Source organism: Topomyia yanbarensis, chromosome 1 (genome assembly GCF_030247195.1).
Source record: "Topomyia yanbarensis strain Yona2022 chromosome 1, ASM3024719v1, whole genome shotgun sequence".
Classification (NCBI taxonomy): Eukaryota; Metazoa; Arthropoda; class Insecta; order Diptera; family Culicidae; genus Topomyia; species Topomyia yanbarensis.
This window is the reverse complement of record NC_080670.1, coordinates 95,874,562-95,898,161: the sequence shown is the minus strand read 5'-3', so window position 1 is coordinate 95,898,161 and position 23,600 is coordinate 95,874,562. Positions and strand designations below refer to the sequence as shown.

Sequence of the window (23,600 nt, the reverse complement as noted above, 5' to 3'; positions counted from 1 at the left end):
ATTTGAGACTTGGTATGAGAAAATCGATTCAGTCGTCACTTCAGTGACTTCAATTGTGCAATATGCCAGGAATCTTGGACTTCCGGAGTCGTCGACAGTGAACAATATATTCCAAGAATTTTTGATTGCCAATCATTAACCTAGACGTGTGAATCGAAGTAATTTGGTGACCATTTCAATAGTTTTTAGCCTCTGAGGTATTACGATTGTAACGATTTATATGGGAAATTCCAGTGTAACCTTATTAATCAACCTGTAATTTCGGAACCAAGAATCACAGCCGAATGAAACTCAGCTGCTGTCAAAAGTGTTACTGTATCTTTCATTTGAAAATAAATTTGCAAAAATCGGTAGAAAATTTGCTGGTGTGATATTAGCTTACCCTAGTAACAAATGTAGTTTTGTGATAGCTTTATAGGCACTGATAAAATATAGATTGGACTTGCAGCGTGCTATAAAACTTCAATTGTTACTTGGGTTAGGAACTTGGCGAGTTCCACCGGAGGTCAATGTGGTCAAAGCTGTCTTGATTAATCAATAGTGATTCAGACCCGCAACCCACTTTAATATGTTTTACATCATAGTTGTACCAGTTTATATGGGAATTTGCTATGTGACCGCAATCTTCAACCCGTAACTCCGAAACCGGAAGTCGGACCAACTCAAAATTCAATAGCAACTTATGGGAGTGTTATACCTTTAAGATGAAATTAAGTTTGTGAAAATCGGTTCAGCCATCTCTGAGAAAATTGTGTGAGTTCAAATGACACACTCACATATATCTGCACACAGACATTTTCCGATCTCGACGAACTGAATCGAATGGTAAATGACACTCAGCCCTCCGGGTCTCGTTTAAAAAATTGATTTTTGCATTGATTGCATAGCTTTTCTTTTTAAGAGAAAGACAAAAGGTGCGAAATCGGCAAAGTCCCAAAAAATCGATTTTCATCAAACAATTTTTTTTAGATAACATAAAATCTCGACGTTTCATACATTTCAAAGATGTTTGGCATCAAAAATACTGAAATTTCATGAGGTTCTTCCTGGGGGATTCCATGAGAGACCGGCCGACCTCAAAATCGATTCGAACGCATCTTTACAGCTGTGTTCGGTTTATGAATCTCCATACATTTTCTGGCAATTCCAATATTTGGATGCAAGAGTAATTTTTCAAAAGGGCGTAGATGTTTCTACGTGCAATAACTTCCAAATTTTTTTGGTCGATTACCCTATTTTATACAACAAAACTATCTGAGAACGAGTTACAGGGAAAGAATACTTCTATAAGAAAAAAAATATGCACTGAAATAAATGTTGTGTCATTTTTCACAAAACCGAAAATTTATATTAAAAATTTAAATTCCAAAAAAAACATTTTTTTCTGTTTTTTAAATTTTGTCTACAAAAACCTAAAGAGAAAATAAACATTTCGAATGTAATTGCATGAAGGAGAACTTATCGATTAAAAATGTTTTTCAAACAATAACTTTATACATGTATTTAAATTTCGTCCTAATTGACGTACAAAATTGTGATTTTATTACAGAATATAATTCTAAGTATCATTTTAAATCAAAATTCATTTAACAAAAATCTTCCAAAATGGAATAGTTTTCGAGATATTTGGAATTTTGCTCCAACAAAAACAATAAATTTGTGTAATTATGCCTTTTTAGAATATCAACATTCTAATGTTTGTCGTTTTAAAGACGTAAACAAAAAATTTTCAGTGTCTTTGGATCATGGAGAAGCTTTTAATAAACAATGTTTTCCTAACTAAAACTTTCGACATATTTTTATAATTCATACTATTTGCCGCCAAAATAATTTTTTAAATAGGAAAAAAAAAATAAATTAAAAAGCTCATGACAAAAATTATAATTCTGTAATAAAATTACAGTTTTTTTCTATGGCAATTAGTATGAAATTTGAAAACATGTGTAAAGTTTTCACTGAAAAGTTCTCCATCATGCAATCACATTCAAAATGTTTCTTTTCTCTTTAAATTTTTGTTGACAAAATATAAAAAAAATTAAAAAATGGGTTTTTTGCATTTTAAATTTTTAATATAATTTTCTGGTTTTGTGAAAAATGACACAATTTTTTTTCGGTGTGATTTTTTTCGTGAAGGAGTATTCATTCCCTGTAACTCGTTTTGCTGTATAAAATAGAGTAACTGAACAAAAATTTTTGAAATTAATGCACGTAGAAACATCTACGCCCTTTTAAAAAATTGCGCTTGAGTCAAAATAAGCTTATTGGTTGTTGAAAATGTTTCATCGGAATATAAAATAGTCGTCACGATTTTGGAGATTTTCGGACGGATCTTCGTGGAAGTCCTCACATACGATAATAGGTAAGATGACCGAATTCTCGCATCATACATTTATATCTGTAAAACTGAAGGCAATACATCAAAAATAAAAAACAATGAGTTGTATGCAATAGTCTGCACTTGTCTGTCAATTTTGCTCGATCTATCCAAATTAAAAAGAGTAAACAAATGAACATTGAAAACCCTTCGAATTGGCTCTGGGTTTTTCTATATAGAAATATGGCGCTGAAGTATGTCGTATCAGAATAAAAATTCGGCAAAGTATTGTAGTACTAATGCAGAAAGAGCACCGGAAATTCTATAAGTCAGTTTTCATCAAGAAACTAAAACACCGAAGTTGTTCCGCAGAAAGAACTATTCTCCAACAAACCATTACCTGGAAAGTACCAATTCTTAGAAAACAATATTTCCTTTCGCAGAAAAGTATTACCCAAATTTAACAAATAACCAGATATTGATTCCCCAGAAATTCCTAGCTGACGGTTGCCCTCGCATTCAAAATGCTGCCTTTCAAACAACAGGTGCAGATAGGCTGCCAAACCAGACATTTCTTATTGATCTTGGACAATTTCATTTGTTTGAAAATGTTTGCAATTTCTAACTTCCCCCCAATCTACACATTTTGGCTATCAACAAACATTTCTCAAACACATGAATACGTTGGTGACTGTTGATACATATGTATACTTTTACGATCTCCCCAATTTCGTGCAAATTGGTCGGATTTTCGCAATGCTCGAGCAAAACTTTGCTCCTCTTGCTTGAAGACCATTTTTATAACTGAAGAGCAAACGGTAAAATCGAATAGGGGTAAAATTCTGCACACTCCTATAAACCATCCATAAATGACTTAACATTATATGGGGGAGGGGAGAGTTTTGTATTTTGTGATGATGTGTGACGACAGGGGGGTAGGTGGTCATGTCATGCTACGTAGCTTTTTTAAAGAGGAATGTGTTAACCTGATGTCACGACAACCTTACCCGTTTCATCTAACTAACATCGTTCTTTACTTTTTTTATTTTTTACGGCGACAAGGGGTGGGGGGAGAGTTACCGTCAAGCTACGTAATTACCAGGGGGTATTTAGAATTTTGTGACGAAATGCTACGATGGGGTAGGGGGGTGTTAAAAATTCCTCACTAAAAAAGCTACGAACCCGAGGAACTATTCAGCCATAGAAAAGCTCTTTCTGAATAGCACATTGAGAATTAGCGAAAACATAACCACCACATTTATATATAAGTGCCAACTGAACAATTCTTAAAATAACTCAATCAAAAGAATAATAACAATTCAAATATTTAGGTGTGTGTACTTTGTTTAAATTCTCATTACTTTTGTAATCACAATAAGCATTTAAGTGAATAAAATCTAAACGAAACGTTTGTTAGAAATTTAGTTGAGAAAATTGAATTTTCAGTCAAGTAATTTTCTGGGCTTTGGTACTTTCTGGAAATTAGTTTTCTGGGAATTGATGTATTCTGGTAAATGTATTTCTAAGGAAAAAGCTTCGAAATTGTATTTGTTGAGAGATGGTTTTCGGGAAAATGTTATAGAATCCTTTAACAGAGTTTTGGCAGTTAGTAAGCCCCTTATTCTAGTTCTACAGTTTAAACGTTCAAAATGTGATTTACAACAATATAAATTCGATTATTTTAATCGCTGTATCAGTCAGCAGACTCAAGGTGTATTGGTAATAACACAAATTACTGTTGCATGTTACCCCACATGAATCGTTTATATAGTTAAATCGTTATCTTGCGTATATTTGAGTTGGTTAGCAATCATATATCTAACGGTAACGTTTACTGTTGTATACTCGATCTGTACGTAAGGGATACTAATGATATGCTCTTACCATTGAAGTGGAGCTAAATTGTAAACATTATTATTAGCGTTGTCTCCCAAGTTACATTTATAGTTTTATAGCATGCTACATATGCAATCTATGTTTTATCGGTGGCTATAAAACTACCCTTTACGGTATTGTTATTGAATTGTTACTAGGGCTGTCCATCGGAACAGAAACATGTTGCTCCGCTGTTGCAAGTTACCCCGTTTGACGGTAATGCTAATTAGGCTAATTAACTATGATATTTTTTGTTTCGAATGTTACAGCGTCGACATTTAGTTTATCAAATTCGTGGCTGGCGAGCCATTGAATATAGGTGCAAGGTGTACTAAGAATTTAATGGACATTTCTACAATTTTATTTAACATAACCAGCCATGGAATCAGAGTTTGGTGATATGAGAAAGGCACAATTGCACCACTAGGTGGATTTAAAAAGGTTTAATATGTAAGAGATCAATCTAACAAAATCGATTTTATTTTAAAGAGCTCAGAACAATTGAGTACTAGAATGATTGTGATATTTTTGCCATTCTCGTGTATGCAATCGCTCTAAACACTGAAGTTTTAACAAAGGCCCGGAGGGTCGAGACTCATAAACCTATCAACTCAGTTCGACGAGATCGGAAAATGTCCATATGTGTATGTATGTGTGCATGAGGAAAATAATGTCACCTTTGATTCTCATTGATGCCTGGACCTATTCACACAAATGAAAGGTACAACCTTCCGAGCGGTTGTGTTGAATCGGAATTGCGGTCCCTGGGTTACGGGTTGAAGAAAGCTGTAACACATCATATTCTCATATAAAAGAGTCCACCATGAAGTCCAAACGTTGTAATACACATTAAAATATGTGCGACATTACTTGAATTTGCGAGTCTACATCCCTAATGACCAATCGAAGTAGCTTTGATCACAATGACCACTTATGACGCTTCTTGATCAGTGCTGCGGAATTTTAAAATCAGTTTCCTAATTCTGCTTGTATTTACCGAAACCAACATTCAGATTCACCGCCTCCCTCATTCATTGACTTTCCACTTGATTGAAATTTCATGCAAAATCGAACACTCGAGTGCAAGGGAAATACAACAAACCGAAGCATTTATTTGTTATTATGTGGACAGTTTGAAGACAGAAGATGACATCTTCTACATTTTCGAAGCCTAAGTGAACTGCGTAATCTATATCTGGTGCACTTTTGCTCAATATAATCCCTCTCGTCGCTATCATAGAAACAAAATTCAGTTTGCTTCTGAAACCGGACATATCCGAACCAGAATGCGCTGTATCGGGAAAACGAATGACGAAGGAAATCGCGGCGGGCATGAATTGAATTTCGTTTCTGTTTCAAGTTCAGGCAGGGAGGTCAATGTTTTTAAGCTCTGTTCTTGATGCCCCAGGGAACTTGCTTACTTGCAAGTTAATGTCACACCTATTGATCGATTTTTACAAACTTTTTACAAACAAACTTTCACAAACTTCGATCTGCAGTTCTAGACCAGTGATGACCAATCAAAGATTCTTTGAAGTTATTGCCCACTATCGACAATTCCGGAAGTCCCAGGTATCGGGCATATTCCAAAACTAAACCCATACCAGCTATTCGGCGATAGTTGAACCGATTTTCACATCACAAACCAAGCATGAAATAGAAGCATAAAATATGGCTGGTGCACCCCAGGTCATACCTTCACCTCCATCTCGAAATCTCGTTGGTCATATTGACGATTATAAAAGGTCCTTGCAGTCCCTGGAAAAAGACCATTTCTCAAAATTACCAAACTCATGTCAGTTTCTCGAATATGGTTGGGCCGATTTTCAGAAAATTAGTCTCAAATGATATACCTTCAAAGACTGCCGCAAAATTTTGTACGGATCGGTTATATTGTTCCGGAAATATAGACTGAATCGTCCGGTTACATATGAAACTTCCATATAAGCCGGAACAATCATTTTGCCTTTCTCATATAGAAACGTTTTGCAATAACTCTGGAAATCGTCAACCTAATCCTGGTCTGGAGGGCCGCGTATCGTATACAAACCGACTTCGAGATCGGACATTTTGAAGTAGAATACTTCTAACGTTTCAATATGGGGTCCCGTTTCAAAAATTTCAGTTGAGAAATTTTCCCAGGTTTGAAATGCGAATATCTTCCGTTCTACTGGACGAAATCGCAATATTTTTGCACTATCTGATCGGAAATTTGTGCACGTATTAAATTTCGGAATTACTGCTATTACTATAAATAAACCAAAATAAGGATTTTCAGAAAATCCTTCGGAAACAGCGAGGAAAATGCGCAATTTGCCAGCATATCCCACGCAGAGCCGTCAAAAAGGAGCATGTAAGCGTTTCATTACATACGGGAAAGTTATATATACAGGTCACGCGAGCTTGTTTTGTATCAGCAACATGCTCGTCCGGACGCTACAATGAGCGGTATCATGTTTACGTTCCCGTACCAAGCGTCATCGCAAGGTTCTTCGTGATAAAATCCAGGGAATCGCCAAATCTGCCATTCGGCGTCTGGCTCGTCGTGGTGGTGTAAAATGCATCTCCGATTTAATCTACGAATGCTGATGGTGTGCAGGAAAATGTCATCCGAGATGCCGTGACCTACACTGAACACGCCAAGCGCAAAACCGCAATGAATGTCGTCTATACTCTGAAGCGGCAGGGACGCACTTTGTATGGATTTGGAAGTTGAAAGGGTAGAACTCACTTGTATCATTATAAAAAGGCCCTTTTCAGGGCCGCCAAAATCATTTCAAAGAATAAGTTTGCATTTTCTGTTTCATGGACTGTTTCTCCCTGGAGAGCAATTTGGGTTAAACCCTAAATTATGATTTATTTCAGTGCGCAAATTGCAAATATGGTCAGAAACAAACTGGAGTGAAGTGGAAAACATTTTTACTAGGCGCATTCAAAAAAAGTTTCAATTCTCAAACATTTTACCAAGGTGCCGTATTACATTACTCTTTTTACCCTGAGTGTTCGATAATTTCCGTATTGGAAACACAATTTCAATTTTGTTCTTTATCAAAAATATGTGGTCGACCAACGAAGGGCTGGAGCTACGAAGAACACATATTGAGGACAACACAAAAAAGGACGAGCTTACATTGTGCTGTAGTCAGGTATAAAAACTTAGCATGCTGTTGTTCACGATCAGTTCCTTTGCAGCATCAGCATGCAGCAGTTCGTTTGCAGCATCTCCCGCAAAATTCAAACCACCGTCCTTTTGCTGCTGTCAGAAGAGTTGGCCAAGCACGCCGTCTCAGATGGCACCAAAACTATTACCATATACACCAGCTCCAAGTAAATTTCGAACACTGCCCAAACAACAGGCCCTTTTCAGGGCCATCAATTTATCGACAAAGAATCGAATTGAAGTTTTGTTATTACAAGCATCAGAAAGTGGCTTGCCAAGAGCGTTGGATGGTAAGTGAGCCACTTGTGAACAATATCGTTGGTTTCAAGTAGAATGGCACAAAATAAAAAATGTTATTTGTGTGATTTGTAGACAGGTTGTTTACAAAAATCGAACGTTTTTTAACGTTTCGATATAGGTGCTCCGTTTCAAAATTTTCGGCCAGAATGTTGCCTGTTTTTCTAAAAGTGAAAATCTGCTATTGTACTGAATGAAAACCTTCGATTTTTGCGCTGATTGGAAATAGTTGTGACTAGTTGTGTAGAATGTTCAATTACTGAAAATAACAGATTTTGTGAAAGCAGTGGTTGGTCCATACAATTCGATTCAAAGCGAGCCAGACTAGTTTTCGTTGGAAGGTCCATCTCTGACAATAGAAATAAACTATTTTATTTTGAATTCAACTACAACTTCCTTGAAAACAGCACAGCTAAAAAACTTTTGGGAAAAACGCGCAAACCTAAATTTTCCACTATAATAAAAACTAGTGCCCCCGCTGCACAGCATCATCAAGATTGATAGTTATTCAAGCCGGGTGGAAAGGGAAAATTTCATTTATAATAATAATACTTTATAATTGGCTGGTCCTGAAAACAACTTGTTGGTTTGTGGTTTATTTTGGGTCACAATTTAAGCCCGCTCGATTTCTGATAGCTGTGAATTTTTCGCAGGGCGACAGTTTCTGTTCGGTAGCGATGAGGCTTCTTAACGCCAACCGTGACTGGGGCACTTTTACACGGCCTTCGTTGCCAACCAGCCCCCTGTCAAGGACGACGTCTCTGTACAGCCAGCATCACTGCCACGAAAGGCAAAACATTGATTTTGAACCGAATGATTAGAAGCTGTATTTAGTTACAAAATGTCGATTTTCTGAATGATATGATATTAAATCATCCCACAAGATGCAAAACGTCGTGTGGAATGCTTGAATATCGAGCATAGTGCCGAACATAATTCTTTGTTTGGGGCTTTATAACGCCCCATATATGTCGGTCGCTGTCAAACTCCATATGATGGTATAGGGTTGCAAGGGGGCTGTTGCCAACTGCTTGCGGGGAGCCTTTCCTCCGGTGGACTTACGAGCGGTTTGTTTGGTACAGGCCATGTAACGAAAAATGCTGATCTGCTACTTCTCTGATGCTGGTAGTAGGACGACGGTCAAACGCTCGAATGCGTGCCTTCATTCATAAAAGTTCAACAATATTTTCAAAGAATGTTGCAAATTGTCAACTTGATAATTCCAAAAATACTCCAAATAAACTATGAATGTGCTAAAGTCGACAAAATCGCATAGAAATTGCTTATTCCAGAGCAGAATTTACCGGTCTAAAGTGTATTCTACTTCACTCCGGTTATGTCTCTGACATTACCCACCCATCTTTTTTTTCAATCACGAGAAATAGTTTCGTCTTCGACGATAAATTTCGTGTAATATACACACAAAAAATGATGAAATTTACACAACCTGTAAACCGCCTTGGTTGTAAACAAATATTGCTTGATCGAAAATATGATTGAAAATCAAATTAAAATCAATGCACATAAATAAAGCATAAAAACATATGATTTTTCACTTTTATCCGTATAATATTCCAGGTAACATATTTTTCAATCATATTGAAATAAAATTAATTGGTCATTCAGTTAATCAAACTGTAATTTTCAATCAATGTGTAAAATTATTTAAAAATCCGTTGAAAAAGTACATGTATTTGTGGAATGATTTAATTTTACATCTATTTTCATTCTATAAATTTTTTCTGCGAACACTAAATACGAAAAATTACAAAAAAAATGTTGTTCAAGTCACCATGTTTTAGTTCGTGAAATGAACGAAACCAACTATTTACAATGCACGAAAATGCTCGGATCCGTGGTTGGACCTATTTGTAGCAGATTTACGAATAAATTCGTTCAGCGAATAGATTTTCTGTGCATAATAATTTTAAGGATTCCTCCAAAAAATTGTTTATATTATGAAAGATGCTCGTAAATATTAGAAAGGCTTTCCTATATTTCATCAAACAATTCGTTAGGCTAATGAATTACATTCGTAATAAGCCTACGAAAGTCGTTCCGTGGTATTTACGAAAAACTGGTTATAAAAATAAAAGTGCTTCCGTAGAATTACGAATGATTCATCATATGTGCGAAAAATTCGTTTGTTTTACGAAAGTTTTCTGTACGAAACCTATTCGCAGCAGATTTAAAAAATATTCCCTCAGTGTAAATTCAAACTAGAAGCTGGGTTGTCAGTATCTGTATGTAGGATATTATAGATAATTGATTTTATCCGTTAGAGTCAAAAATTAATGTGATTGACGGAATTGTAAATAATTATTATACTTTTAATATAACAAATTTTCGTATAGGTTCAACTATTAGTGTTGGTCAGCGTCTATAGTAATAGTGACAGTTTTCAAAGTACTAATATAGACTCATATTTTTAACTAGGTTATGTGTTTAACTATACAATTATAATGTAACAAAAATGTTGTAGGATTTGTTGTTCGTAAATATTGCAGAAACCATTTTAATATAGAAACTTATGCAATAGAGTGACAAAAAAATGACCCCTATCGGCCCACCCCGGAGTCGATTTATAGTCCCACCAGGAGTATTTGCTCCGAATTTGAAGCAAATCGGGCAAGTCTAGCTACCGGACCAACGACCTGAAGTTTGTATGGGATTTTTCGACAAACTACATGGAGAAAACCCACTAGCTCGTATTTTCGCCGCTAGGTGGCACTGTATGCATGCTATATCACCGTAAGTGAAAATAAGAAAGATGATTTAATTGTCTACAACTTTGTTAAAGACTGCTAGAAAATCTGGCTTTGTTAAAAGAAGTTATTAATCTTTTAACGAAGTTATGTCTGAGTCAGTTTTGCATGGGGACTAGCTGTGCATGGTTGTGTATCAATACTCCATTCCCATGAACTATCCATTTTTGTGAAATAATGGTTAGATTTAGCTCAATGGTATGTTCAGAAGAGTTTTGGTACATAATACGAATTATGTTTTGGTTAGAAAATGTATGTTTCAAGTGTGACTACATAGAGGGCGCAAACACTAATTTTTGAACGGAGAGAGATTTAAATTAAGCGTCTTCTACAAAGTTGTAGAACAGGCATTTTGTAATAACTCCACTGAACATCTTGATATTCTATCTCTATTTTATACAAAACAATGTCAGTGCAATTGGAATTGCTATTAGTGAATACTCGACTGACGAAAGTGAAGAACTGAACTTCTTTTGAACACACACTTTTCAGGGTGTATCGACCAAACAAAAGCGACTGCCCCTGAGTTCTTTTCAGGTAGTTGTAATGCGTGGGCATTTGCTCGTAGATAAAATCAAATTGCGCCCTCGTATAAGACTGGGAACTACGGATAAAAACAAAATTTGCTCTTGAACTCCATCTGTCCAACTTGTCAGTCATGGGCGTAGCTTGCAAACTTGCGCTCAAACAAAAATATTTATGCCTGATATGAGTCCAAAAGTGTCACAGAATTTGTTCTCCAAGCAAAATTGCTGCATTCAATCTTCACATGGCTACTGTTGAATATTATTCGTATAATTTTTATGAATTCGAATTCGGAACTACATATTATCTAATAGAGTCAAACCACGTCAAGTGGGCCTCGAAATTTCTACAAAATCACCGATTTTCATGAACATTTTTTTTTTTTTGTGTAGCGGACATGGAAAGTAATTTTTGATATAAATATATTTGCAAAATTGCTTTTTTTGTTTAAATTATGGGCTTTTATACTTTTGAAAACAGTAAAATTGTTTTTTTTTTTCAATTTCTTTTATTTCAAAAACTACTTCAGATACTTGAATGAAATTTTGCACACTTATAGAATGATGTTTACACTATCGTATAAATATAAATTTACGGAATATTTGCTTTTATAGCTGCATTTTACATACATTTTTAATAAACAATTTAAAATATTTTTATCTTCTCGGCGCTGAAAAAAAATTAAAAATATGTCAACTGACGCGGCAAACTTTCACCTTCAATAATTTGTAAAGATATTTTTGTCCTTTTATTCCTATCCAGAGATATAAATTTTGTTAACCTACGGTGTTTTCGTTTTCGAATTGCGAGGTGGTTTGAGTTTCAATTTATGGATAAGCTGAATAAATGCGGAATGCGGCAAAATATTTCACAATAGTCGCAATTTATTCTCAGTAACTTGGTGGAATGAAAAGTTCGAACAGTACATTGGCAAAGACATTTGTAAGTTTGATGCGAATATGAAACATTCAAGCTTACAATATGTGCACTATAAATCATATACGTTGTATGTGTATCGTACTCGTTACAACTATAAAACCTCAATAATGATAACAATTTTAATTAACGCATGTTAAACTAAATTTTTACAATAGAACTGACGACGTTCTAAACAATAGAAGTTGCTATGTGCTATACAATAAAAGTTGCCACGTGTTAAACGATAGATGCCGCAAGGTGCTCAACGCAAATTTGAACATGCCGGTTGGTCGAGCGCACGTGGGCTGTGGCTAGTGCGTTATCGTGGGCATCATCGAAATGCGCCGCAAAAATTTCATATCTCTGAATAGGAACATGAATATCGGTGATTTTGTGGAAAAACCACTTGACGTGGTTTGACTCAATATGTAACATTTCTGCAGTACTCCAATCGCGTTTCTGGATATTTTGCTCCTCATATATAGACGAACCAATCTACATGAAATTAAACCCAAACATGTTATTGTTCCTAACCCTTTGGAGTAAAGAGCTATAGCTCCTAATAACATGGGGAACGTGCAATTCGAGCCAATTTATTCAGCTTACTGATTTTAGTGAGATGAAAACTTCAAAAGCCTGTGCTGCTGTCTAAACAACGGAAACCACCAAGAGATTTAACATCATTCAGACCCATATTCCGGGTGCATGTTCTCGGAAAGTTCTTGTCAAGTGTTATCCTCAACAGGATAACGAAATGCACGGAACGCGAATGCGGTCTGTCAAACAGATAATTTGGAATCTGGAAAATAAAATCTACAGAGAAGCGAGTTGGACAGAGCAGAAGAGACGCTCAAATAGAGGAGGAGCTGTTACTGCACCGTAGTAACGATAGACGTCAAGACCGCGTTTTTCAGCGTCAGCTAGGAAGATATAGCAGAATCTGTGCACAAAATGCGATTACCCGAACATCTGTGCAGTAGTCTGTTCAGAACCAAGTGCTGGTCTACGACACACATTCGGGACAGAAATCGACGGGAGTGAAATAAGGCTCTTTACTTGGCCTACAACTTTGGAACATGATGTATAATGGCGTTCTAACGCTAAAGCTGCCTATAGTAGTCCAAATAGTTGGATTCGTAGATGACGTCGTTCTCACAATTACAAGAGAGACGATAGAAAACTGAATGGTTTTAGGTTACAGCAAGCTAACCACAAAATAAGGTGGTGCTGGCAGCAACTGCAAAGTGTTGCAGCTGGTTCAAAACACAGCTGGAGGCATATCAATCACATCGATGCGTGTACTGAAACAAGAGTGATGTTAGGTGATGGAGCAGTAATAGACGTTTTCTGGCCACATTGAGAACTTGAGCCCAACGTCTTAAATTTTTTTTATTTTGATTATAGAGGATTTAACCTTAGGGTCATTCGCCTCTTTCCGGGTTAGAGAAATCTCTTTTGGAAAAATCTCTAACACTATGTGCGGGGTTGGGAACCGAACCCAGGTGAGCTGCCTACAATCCAATCGATTTACCAACTACGCTATGCCCGTCTCCTGTCTTAAAATGTGTTTGTATGTATGTGTTGAAGATACGCCGGAGCACGTGGTCTTTGAGTACCCCTGATTCGGGGATGTGTGAAGCGACATGTCGGCTCTAAGCGTAGAAAATCATAGTCGCACAAATACTAGTAGGGTGGAGCTGACAATTTGAATAAACTCATCCTACCGGTTCCCCGTCGAGTAGACTAAATCCGCGTCGATGTACTAGCGGTACGTGTTGGAAGCGTTAACGAACCGGAAGCTGCGTTACATACCGAATCGTCGGACTGACCTCCACGCTTCGGTGTCGGTAAAAATACCGCCAACGAGGAACTCTCAGTCGGACTAGGGTAAATTCATCGCAGGGACCTATCGGAGCAGATATCGACGGGAGCTAAATAACTCGGCAGCTCACCGCCAGTCACTGTCCAATTGGAGTTTTTGAGTCAAATGGCTCAAGTGCACAGATGATCTAAATGACCTAAAGTTTGACACAAAAGTGAGTCACATACTGCACAGGCAAGTCGTTTGAAGATTTTTAAACCATACTATAAGAAAAGATATTATTTATTGTCACCCAGTACATACACAGTACACACACTGACATTTGCTGAAATCGATAAACTGAATCGAAAGGAACATGAAACTCGGCCATCCGGACCTCGGTAAAAAATCGATCTTCAGAGCAATTATATAACCTATCTATTAAGTTTTTTCCTTTTTTATTTCGACTATGTTAGTCACATTTTCTTTTTTACGTTTTAACGATACTCAATCAGCTAGAGATTACTGGGTAGGGAAAATTATGAAACTTAGAGCCATAGTACTCAAGTGAGAGCAAGGATGTGAAGTAAACAGATCGGAAAACTAGAAGTGGCAGGGTCATTAGAACAGGCTTAATATCGTGCGGGCTTAATTTTTGCCTTCTGATAATGAGGGTCGAGCTTAGGCAGAATAACTACGAATCACCCGAGTTCACTATCATGTGTCCTGATCCTATCTATTAAGGAAACCAAAATTTTGCCCCAACCTGTACTTTTCAAGTGATCTAGCAAATGTTTCAACAGGTTTCAACAATTTAATATACTCTCAAACTTGTGCCTTTCTCTTTTATTCAAATTATGATGCGATAGCTGGTTATGTTCAATATAATTGTGGAAATTTTTATTACATTCTTATTACACTTGGCAAGTATATACAAACACACGAAGGCGATTAACTTGATCAGCAACACGTAAACGTAGACACACTTGAAACAAAAAAAAAACATTTATTTAACTGAATCAGCATAAATTCAATGCTTTCTTCATTGCATTATCTAATTCGTTTATATAACACGGCTTAATGCGGTAACAGCACGGAACCGTGGGTCTTTTAAGAAGTTACCATATGTGAAAATAAAATAAAACAAAAACAAATATTAGTGAGTGTCCTTCGGATCTCTTCCACGCAACTTTCAATTCCCCTTTGCATACTTCTTTCGCGGAGTGGAAAGATTTTTCTACTCATCTACTGCATCTTGGGGGTCAATTTCTCTTATTCACGTCAATGACATTACCGTTAATGTTATCTTGATGCCTCTGATCAGATGTTCTTCCTTGCCTACAGCATTACCGGTCACCAGCGTAAATCCGTCGTAATTGGTGATAGCAGTTGATTTTGAGCTGCTGGATGCTTCTTTTACAGTTGTTTGTATGGCCTGAACAGCTGCCCCAAAATTGGCAACCATTTGTAGTACAGGTGATGGTATTGAATATTGTGTTTCGAATCGGTTTTCCGTAAATGATGTCAATCGGTTGTGATGCATTCTCCTCAGCAATAGGTATAGGTCCTTCGGCAAGCATCCTTCCCACAATAACACCGTTACCCGCGATGTAATTTATCCAGGTATCATGTGTAACGAATTCCACTTCTTCGAATTGTTTCCAGGTTTTAGTTACCGTTCATGAATGATACCGTTCTTCAGTTGATATTTTTCTGTGATAATTAATTAAAAAGAAATACAGTTTGCCGTTTACGTTTCAGCCTACTTTTTTGTTTCTGCCATCCTCAGAACGGTAACACAGTTGTTCGAAATGTAATTGATCACGGGGAGTACGCGGTGATGAGCCTTAACCCTCTGATGCCCAAATTATTTTTTACTTAAAAATACTATTGTAGATTGTTTTTGTAATGAGAAAGCTGGAAAATATACTTCCAGCTCACGAAAGCTATAGATTTTATTGCTAATAACTTTTATTTCCGGTTTTCACAACATAATTTCACAAATACAGAGGAGTATTACAAGCTAGCAACTTAAAAATATTTTTTCTATTTTCTTCTTTTTCGATGGCAGTTTATGGGAGGGAAAACCGGCAGTTTAGGCTATCTTGGCCAATATTATATCCATTAGGTTTCTGCTCCCCATGTCGTAGGAGGCGATTGCAAACAGCAGCCATCAAGTGTATCTCCGTGCCGATGACTGAATAGTCAGTTGCGAAAGAAGTATCTTGAGGCCCTTGCTGGATCAAGCGATCTCTGAGGTCCTAAACCAACCTTCCAGGGTTCGCTATGTGCTGGGCTTAATATCTTCAAATTGTTATACAATATTTTTCGGAGATGAATTGTGTTGTGCTCTGGACGACAATGTTTGGAGTACCACAAACAAAAGTGGGATCAAGCGTACCCACTCTCTCTCTCTTAACGTTATTAATTGTAATCGAATTTAATTTGGATTGGAGCTCTGGCTCCTTAGGTAAGAGTTGAAGAGTCTGATCACACATGAATTTCCCTGCATCATTTTGCCTTTCTCCTATAGAAAAGTTGTGCAATCACTCTGAAAATCGACAACATAATCCAGGCCTGGAGCGCTGTGAGTCATATACCATTTGGTTCGGTTCGTCGTGATCAAAAAATTTATGAGTGTATGTATAATAGACTGGCAACAATTTTGATTTTTTTGGGAACACTGCTAATTCAAATGGTAATTGGATGCAAAAATCATGTGCAAAATATGAGCTTTCTCCGATAACTCTAATTCACCCACAAGAGGTTTCCAGTTTCTATAGTAATACATATGGAAACTCGGAAATAAAAATTTAAAATCAAATAAAAAATTCCACAGTAACTCTGCATATCGCAAAACTTCGGTCGTATAGCTTATTTTAAAACGAACAGCTCTGTTGAAGGTCGCATATTGATTAGAGGTTCCCCGACAAAGTTATTAAACTTTGAAGACCAACCGATTGTTTTGAAATATTAATTAAGGAATTCTAAGCATGTGCGAGAAAGAGAGGCAACACATAACAAAAAATACTGCCCCCAGGACAGCCACCAGACGCGAGCGGTAAAGCTTCTCTTTCCTAATTTTGCACTTTTTAATATTTTTAATCACAAACGACGACAATGAATGCGGTTCATTTTAGCCACGACCGGCATCAACGCTTTCGTGTGTGGGCCTCTCCCTTTGACTATGCAGAGAAAAGTGTACAAAGCGAGAGGGCAAACTATAGCAGCAAAACAAAAATGTATTTTACTGCTGTACGGAAAAGTGTACTCGGTTTGGCTACCGCTCTGGCAAGAGCAGTAGTGATGCGTCGCTGTAGCGGGCTGTACGGCTTGTGCAAATGTAAATGTACCTGAAAAAAAGTAAATTACCGGTACCGTTCGCATCTCTGGTTACAGCACCCATCCTCGACACACTACCAGTTTTCGACCATCCACACAACGTGACAATTTCTGTATGGTAGTAGGAAAGCTAACTGTGGGTCTAGAATTAGTGCTCTTAACCTACGAGGACAATCTGGGCGGCAAAATTCAGTCTGTCTACGTTACTAAGCCCTTCGCCCCCTTGTGCCATTTAGTGCCACTTCCTCGTTTAGCTTCCGACTTGTTCGCGAACTACTCGGTGTAGTCCCCGACGATGGATCTATCCTACTCCGACGAAGAGTTCCCCTGGCGAGAGAAGTTCGAAAGCGAGCAAATCAGCCAGGTGCCGAAGTTAGTTCGGCAATTCCGGTGGAGTAGGGCGTCCGGTTTGCTGGAGCCCCGGCGCGGCTGTGGTGTCTCGTTGCAGTCTACTCAGTCTAGGTCCCGGCGGTAAATCTGACTGTACGCTGACGGAGAGTTCCTTTGCTAAAGATGTTCTCCCGATACCGATTCTTCTTTGGTTTCAGTACAACAAGTTCTTGAGCCCTTTAGCTCCGTGCCCGGTGCCATTTAGCACCGCAACTTCTTTATGCCTTTTAGTATTTTTCTTGTACCATTTAGCAGTACTTTCTTGATGAGCCATTCAGCTTCCCGACTTGTTCTAGTCCCCAACGATGGACCTGACCTACTCCGACAGATAGTTCCCCGGCGAGAGAAGAGCCAATCAGTTAGGTGTCGAGGTCAGTTCGGCGATTCTGGTGAAGCAGGGCGTCCGGTTCATAGGTGACCGGATTATCGGCGACTAGTGGTGTCCCGTCGCAGTCTACTTAATCTAGTCGCCAGCGGTGAATCTAGCTTACGCTGACGGAGAGTTCCCTGGCCAAAGAAGTTCTCCCAATACCGATTCTTCTTTGGTTTTCGCTATATTTCTATCGGAATAACCGCTGGGGTGGCGTGGTCGGTCTTGCGCTTACGGATTGAGCGTGGCGTTCGATTCGCTGGCGTTTCGACGACCCATACTCGGTGCTCTGTTGCAGTCTACTCGACTAGTCCTCGGCGGTGGGTCTAGCTTATTCCTGCGGAGAGTACCCTGACGGTGATCGCTCTCCCGAAACCGTTGATCGATGTTCATCACGCCGTTTCCGCTCTAAGACGCTCATAATCTACATCATAACTATATTGACTGCGTTTCACGTCTTTACATCGCTGTCATTCTGTAAGCTACATTATCCGGGTTGATGCCCGGTCCTCCCGTTTTAAGAAGCTCCCTGCACGTCGCTTCAACCCTCGGACATTCGAAGACCACATGCTACGGTGTCTCCTCGACGTTCTCATACTCCGGGCACAATGGTGACGTTGCGTACCCGAACCGATGAAGATACTTCCTGAAGCAACCGTGGCCCGACAGAAGCCGTTTCAGGTGGAAGGTCCGTGGTTTCTATTGACCCAGGTCGACAGGTTTGGGAGGAGCCGGTAGGTCCACTTTCCTTTCTACGTATTGTCCCATTCCTGCTGCGAGGTCACCATCGAATTAATTATTCACTACGCAATCGCAACTCCTTCGACCACCAACCGGAACGTCGTATTCAGCTTTTCGCGTTCCCGCTTGGTTTTCGGCGTCGCACCCCAGATAGGAACCCCATATCGCAGTATAGATGACGAAACGCTAGATAATAAACCGACTTTTCGCAGATGTAATCAACGTAAAGCTCAACCGGTCACTTACTCCCAATTGCATCAGTGCACGCTTCGATGCAATCACATGCCCTTTGACGGTGATCTGTATCCACTGAAACGCTTGGCAGTTGCTGACCAACAACACATCCGTCTTGTGGTGATTTGCAGCTTGACCTCGTTCATCCAGCTCTCGATCGCGTCTATTGTCTCCGTCACCAACACCTCTACTTCTACAAGTGTCTCACTCATCGCCGTTAGTGATACGTCGTCTGCCAAAAGCACGATTTTCACTTTCCCGGGCATCGTACATCCCGTTCCAAACAGTTGGACCTATAATGGAGCCCTGAGGAACGCTCCCTCCGACTCTCATTGACTTCGTTCGTCTCGTACAGCAGTACTCTACTCTGGAAGTAGCTCTTCAGGATCTGGCTTCTGTGCCTCCCACATTTCGGGGAAATTGTCATCGTCTAAACACTTCTGCAGTCGCATCCTTAACATGTCCGGATATGCCAGGATCGCGCTTTCAGCGCCACGTTTGGTATTACATCCGGACCGAGGGCTTACTTATATTTTAGTTGTATCGACGCTCCTTTGAGCTCGTCGTTAATCGCTTGCCACTCGGCTGTGTTAGCTTCTTCTTCTTCACCGTACGGTGTCGGTAACCAGGTAGTTGGATCGCGCTTCGGGAAGAGACTCTCAACGATTATCTTTAGCTTTTTTGTGAGGGGAAACTATGCCACTGCCACCACTATTCAGGTTATCTTTTGTGGCTGCCCCTGTATGCTCTTTAGCTTACCCCGGTATATTTGTTATCTGTAGCCTTCATCTTCGTCATGACGATTCAGTACGCGGCGTATTTTTGTTTAAAATGTTCAATTTTTTCAAATTTCTTCAAAATATTTCGGGGGGGGGGGGGGGGTTTACTCAACCCCTCCACTACTACGCCACTGGGGATGTATAAGATGATACAGGTATTTTTCACTGAATTTATTGTTTGTTTTGCCAATATTTCATATATTCTCACATACAAACTTGAAAACTCTTGTGAGCGACCTAGAGTTTTCGGAAAAAACTCATATTTGACAAATGGTATGTGAGGCCATTGATTGATACCGTTTGATTTAACAGTGTTCCGAAAAAATGTCGAAATTGTTGCCGGTCTAATGTATAATTTAGATTTTAGATATTTTATCAGAGATGGCTGAACTTTTTTTTTTCCTCAAAATTAGTTTTAGACAAACATTATAGCGCTCACACAGGACATTGATGTTTTTGTCGATTGGAGTCCCTGGTTCAGAGTTGCGGGGTGCACAATGCAGTCAAACGATAACTTCCCATATAAACTAGTACCGCCATGGTTTCAAGATGATGCAAAACCTATTAAAATTACATGCATTTGTAGTTCTAGACCGCTAAGATTCCCTAATGCGTTACTAGTAAAGTATTAAAAATATCTTTTGTTTGTGGTTATATGTAAGATCTATAGAAATACTGAATACTCTTTAACGTTATATGTTATATTTAAAAAATATAATTATTCTTGGAAACCGAAAAAAGATTAAATCTTTCTGTCGGCGCCGATTTCTCAAGGCTACCGAACACGTGGGGGACTCTGTCCCGAGATAAATTAACACGGAAGTGGACTGTATACACTTTGGTGGAAGGGAAAAAACATGGTGGAACACGGGAATTTCTTTCCTTGCGTTCTGGTAACGGGCAACAATAATTAAACCACTTTCAAGTTCTTATTCAACTATTATTCACTACTTTATTTATCTTAATCACTTATTCACTGAAAATATTGTTCACTTGTTATCCATTGCACGACTTGAATTTGAATGAGAATGATTAATTTATTTCTACGCCTTATATACCAAATCCCACAAAATGGCTTCCTTGTCGTCAGTGGAAACACAAAGTGCGCTCTCTCTCTCTCTTCCGGAAATGCAAAAAACGCGCGCAATCACTCTCTGTTGACATATCACAGTTGATCCACAAAATTGTTGATCGCAGCAATCGGGGGGTCGTTCAGTTGTCATTTAAAAATTTTCTTCGAGCTGAGTAGAAGGGCTCGAACATCCTCCGCCCAGAGAAGAAGAAAGAAGATTACCCTGGCTGGTTTTCCAAGATAGGCAATGGTGCCAATTTGTGAATGGGCCGTGTGAGAATTCCAGACCGTGTGCGAACGTCCACAACACGGACTAAGTCATCTTCGCCTGGATACGTCTGCTCTACCTTTCCCATTTTCCATACTTGTGCAGATAAGTTGTCCTCCTTTATTAGCACTATCATTCCAGGGCGCACATTGACACGTTTGCGCGTCCATTTTTCTCGACCTTGAAGCTCAACTAAATATTCTCTTGACCATCGCTTCCAGAAATGGTCTCGAAGAACCTGAATGTATTGCCATCGCGACAATCTATTCTGCGGTATGCCCTCGCAAGTGGGCTTAGGAATCGCTGTAAGCGGACGGTCAATCATTAGATGCCCCGGAGTCAGGACTTCCTGGTCATGAGGATCATCCGAGTGTGCAAACAACGGCCTCGAATTCAATATGGCCTCGATCTGACAAAGCAACGTACTGAATTCAACGATGGTAAGTGATGCTGGGTTACAAATTTTCCTTAACACGGTTTTCACACTCTTTACTCCCGCTTCCCACAATCCGCCGAAATGCGGAGCATTTGGTGGGATGGTCTTCCACTGAATCTGTTTTGGCTGACAAAACTCAAAAATTTTCTGCTCTGTCATTTGCTTCTTGAACATTTCATACAGTTCCCTTAGCTCATTCTTTGCTCCCACAAAATTTGTTCCGTTGTCGGAATAAATTTCCTCAGGGATTCCACGTCCAGACACGAAACGTTGCAAAGCTGCCAGAAAGGCAACTGTCGAGAGATTTTCTACCGCCTCCAAATGTATTCCCTTGGTGACCATGCAAATGAAAACGCAAATGTAGCCCTTCACTGGAATTGCTTTACGGACGCCCTGCCTTATCATAATGGGCCCGGCGAAATCCACACCAACCTTCAAAAATGCAGGAGCTTTTTCCAAGCGACATCCAGGTAGATCTCCCATAAATTGGTTCAATGTTTTTGGATTTACCTTGAAACAACGAACACAGCTTTTCGTAATCAGTCGTATGGTGTTGCGACACTTAGGGATCCAAAACTGTTGTCGAAGAATCGCCATCAGTCCTGACGGACCTACATGCAGGTTCTCCTGATGCAATGCCTTGATTAGACTTCGAACCACCAGATTATTAGCTGGCAAAATTCACTGGTGCTTCACGTCGAATGGTAGCTTGGAATGGCGCAGTCGGCCACCAACTCGCAGTAAACCTTCATGGTCCAATAAAGTACACAAATTTTGCATATATTTGCAGGGCTCACCTGTTAAAACACGCTGGATCTCGCTGTTATACTCCAGGTTTTGCACTACCCGAATTGTTGTCTTCATAGCCTCACGAAGCTCAATCACTGTTGGTAGTTTTCCTAAAGTGCGATTTTCCTTCCTTTTCTTGACGTTGTTGCGAAATCGTAGCACATAGGCTAAGACGCGTTGCAGTTTTCTAAATGACTCGAATTTAGTGAACACTGGAAGTTCGTCGTACCTCGCAACTATATTCACCGAAACGATTGGCCTTAACTCTGGGATTTCTTCGATGGGCAAGGGTGGGGGAATTTCCATTCGATAAATTGCATCTCTCAAAACCGCTGGACCATTCCACCACAAATCACTATTCGCTACCTTGCTAGCTGATAACCCTCGTGACACTATGTCAGCGGGATTATCCTTTGTTGGAATATATTTCCACTCAAACTTAGTACCAGTTGCTGTTATTTCTCTCACTCGATTGCGAACATATAAATCCAACTACTCGGGTTGCTTAGTAAGCCATGCCAATACTACCTGACTGTCTGACCAAAGTATCACTTCATTGAATGACATTTTCAAAGCAGAAAGAATTTTCACTACCAGACGATGCAGCAGAAGAGCTGCCAACAACTCCTTTCTTGGTATACTTAGCGGTGCGATGGGAGCCACTTTCGATTTTCCACTAATAATTTTCATGCTTGCAGATCCATCTTCGGATATCGACCGTATATATACACAAGCTCCGTAGGCCACATCGGAGGCATCCACAAACCCATGCATTTCGAATGCCACAGCACTGCTGCTTACCACTCTTCTTGGTATCCGAAGTTGATTGACCCCTTCCAGTGCATGAAAGAAACCTGTCCAACCCTTGACCAAATCACCAACAATTGGCTCGTCCCAATCGAGTTTCTCCTTCCAGACCAATTGCATTAACATTTTCCCAATAATGACGACAGGAGCCACAAGTCCCAAAGGGTCGAACATCTGGGAGACTAGCGACAAAATCTGACGCTTTGTAGGCTGCTTTACGTTCGTGGTGGGCATCGATACAAACATTAATTCGTCTGAATCTGGATTCCACATAAGACCCAAGGTTTTTATTACTTCATTTGCTCCATATTCGCTTAAAGTTACTAACTCTTCACGATCTTCTCTCGGTAACGATTCTAGCAGCTCTGGAATATTTGACGACCATTTATGAAGATGAAAGCCACCGGCCTCCATCATGCTGATTAGCTGCCTTTGAGCTTCAAACGCCTGGGGAAGGCTATCGTAACCAAAGAGTGCGTTGTCCACATAACAGCTGTTCTCGACAATGGAAGCTGCTAGAGGATATTTGTGCTTCTCATCAATTGCCAATTGAAGAAGTGCCCTTGTTGCCAGAAAGCCGTCCCATAGGTAACCGTGGTTAGTTCTAACACTCGAAGTGGATCAGAAGGATTCTTTCTCCAAAATATTCTTTGTAGAGGGGTGTGACAATCAGCAACCACAATCTGCCTGTACATTTTTGCAATGTCAGCCGTCAAA

At 39.3% G+C, this 23,600-nt stretch overlaps 1 protein-coding gene across 1 annotated transcript in view; it reads right to left on the bottom strand.

Moving 5' to 3' along the window:
- Positions 1-23,600, bottom strand: part of LOC131696400 (uncharacterized) — a 62,515-nt gene that overhangs the window by 36,378 nt on the left and 2,537 nt on the right. The window lies entirely within an intron of this gene.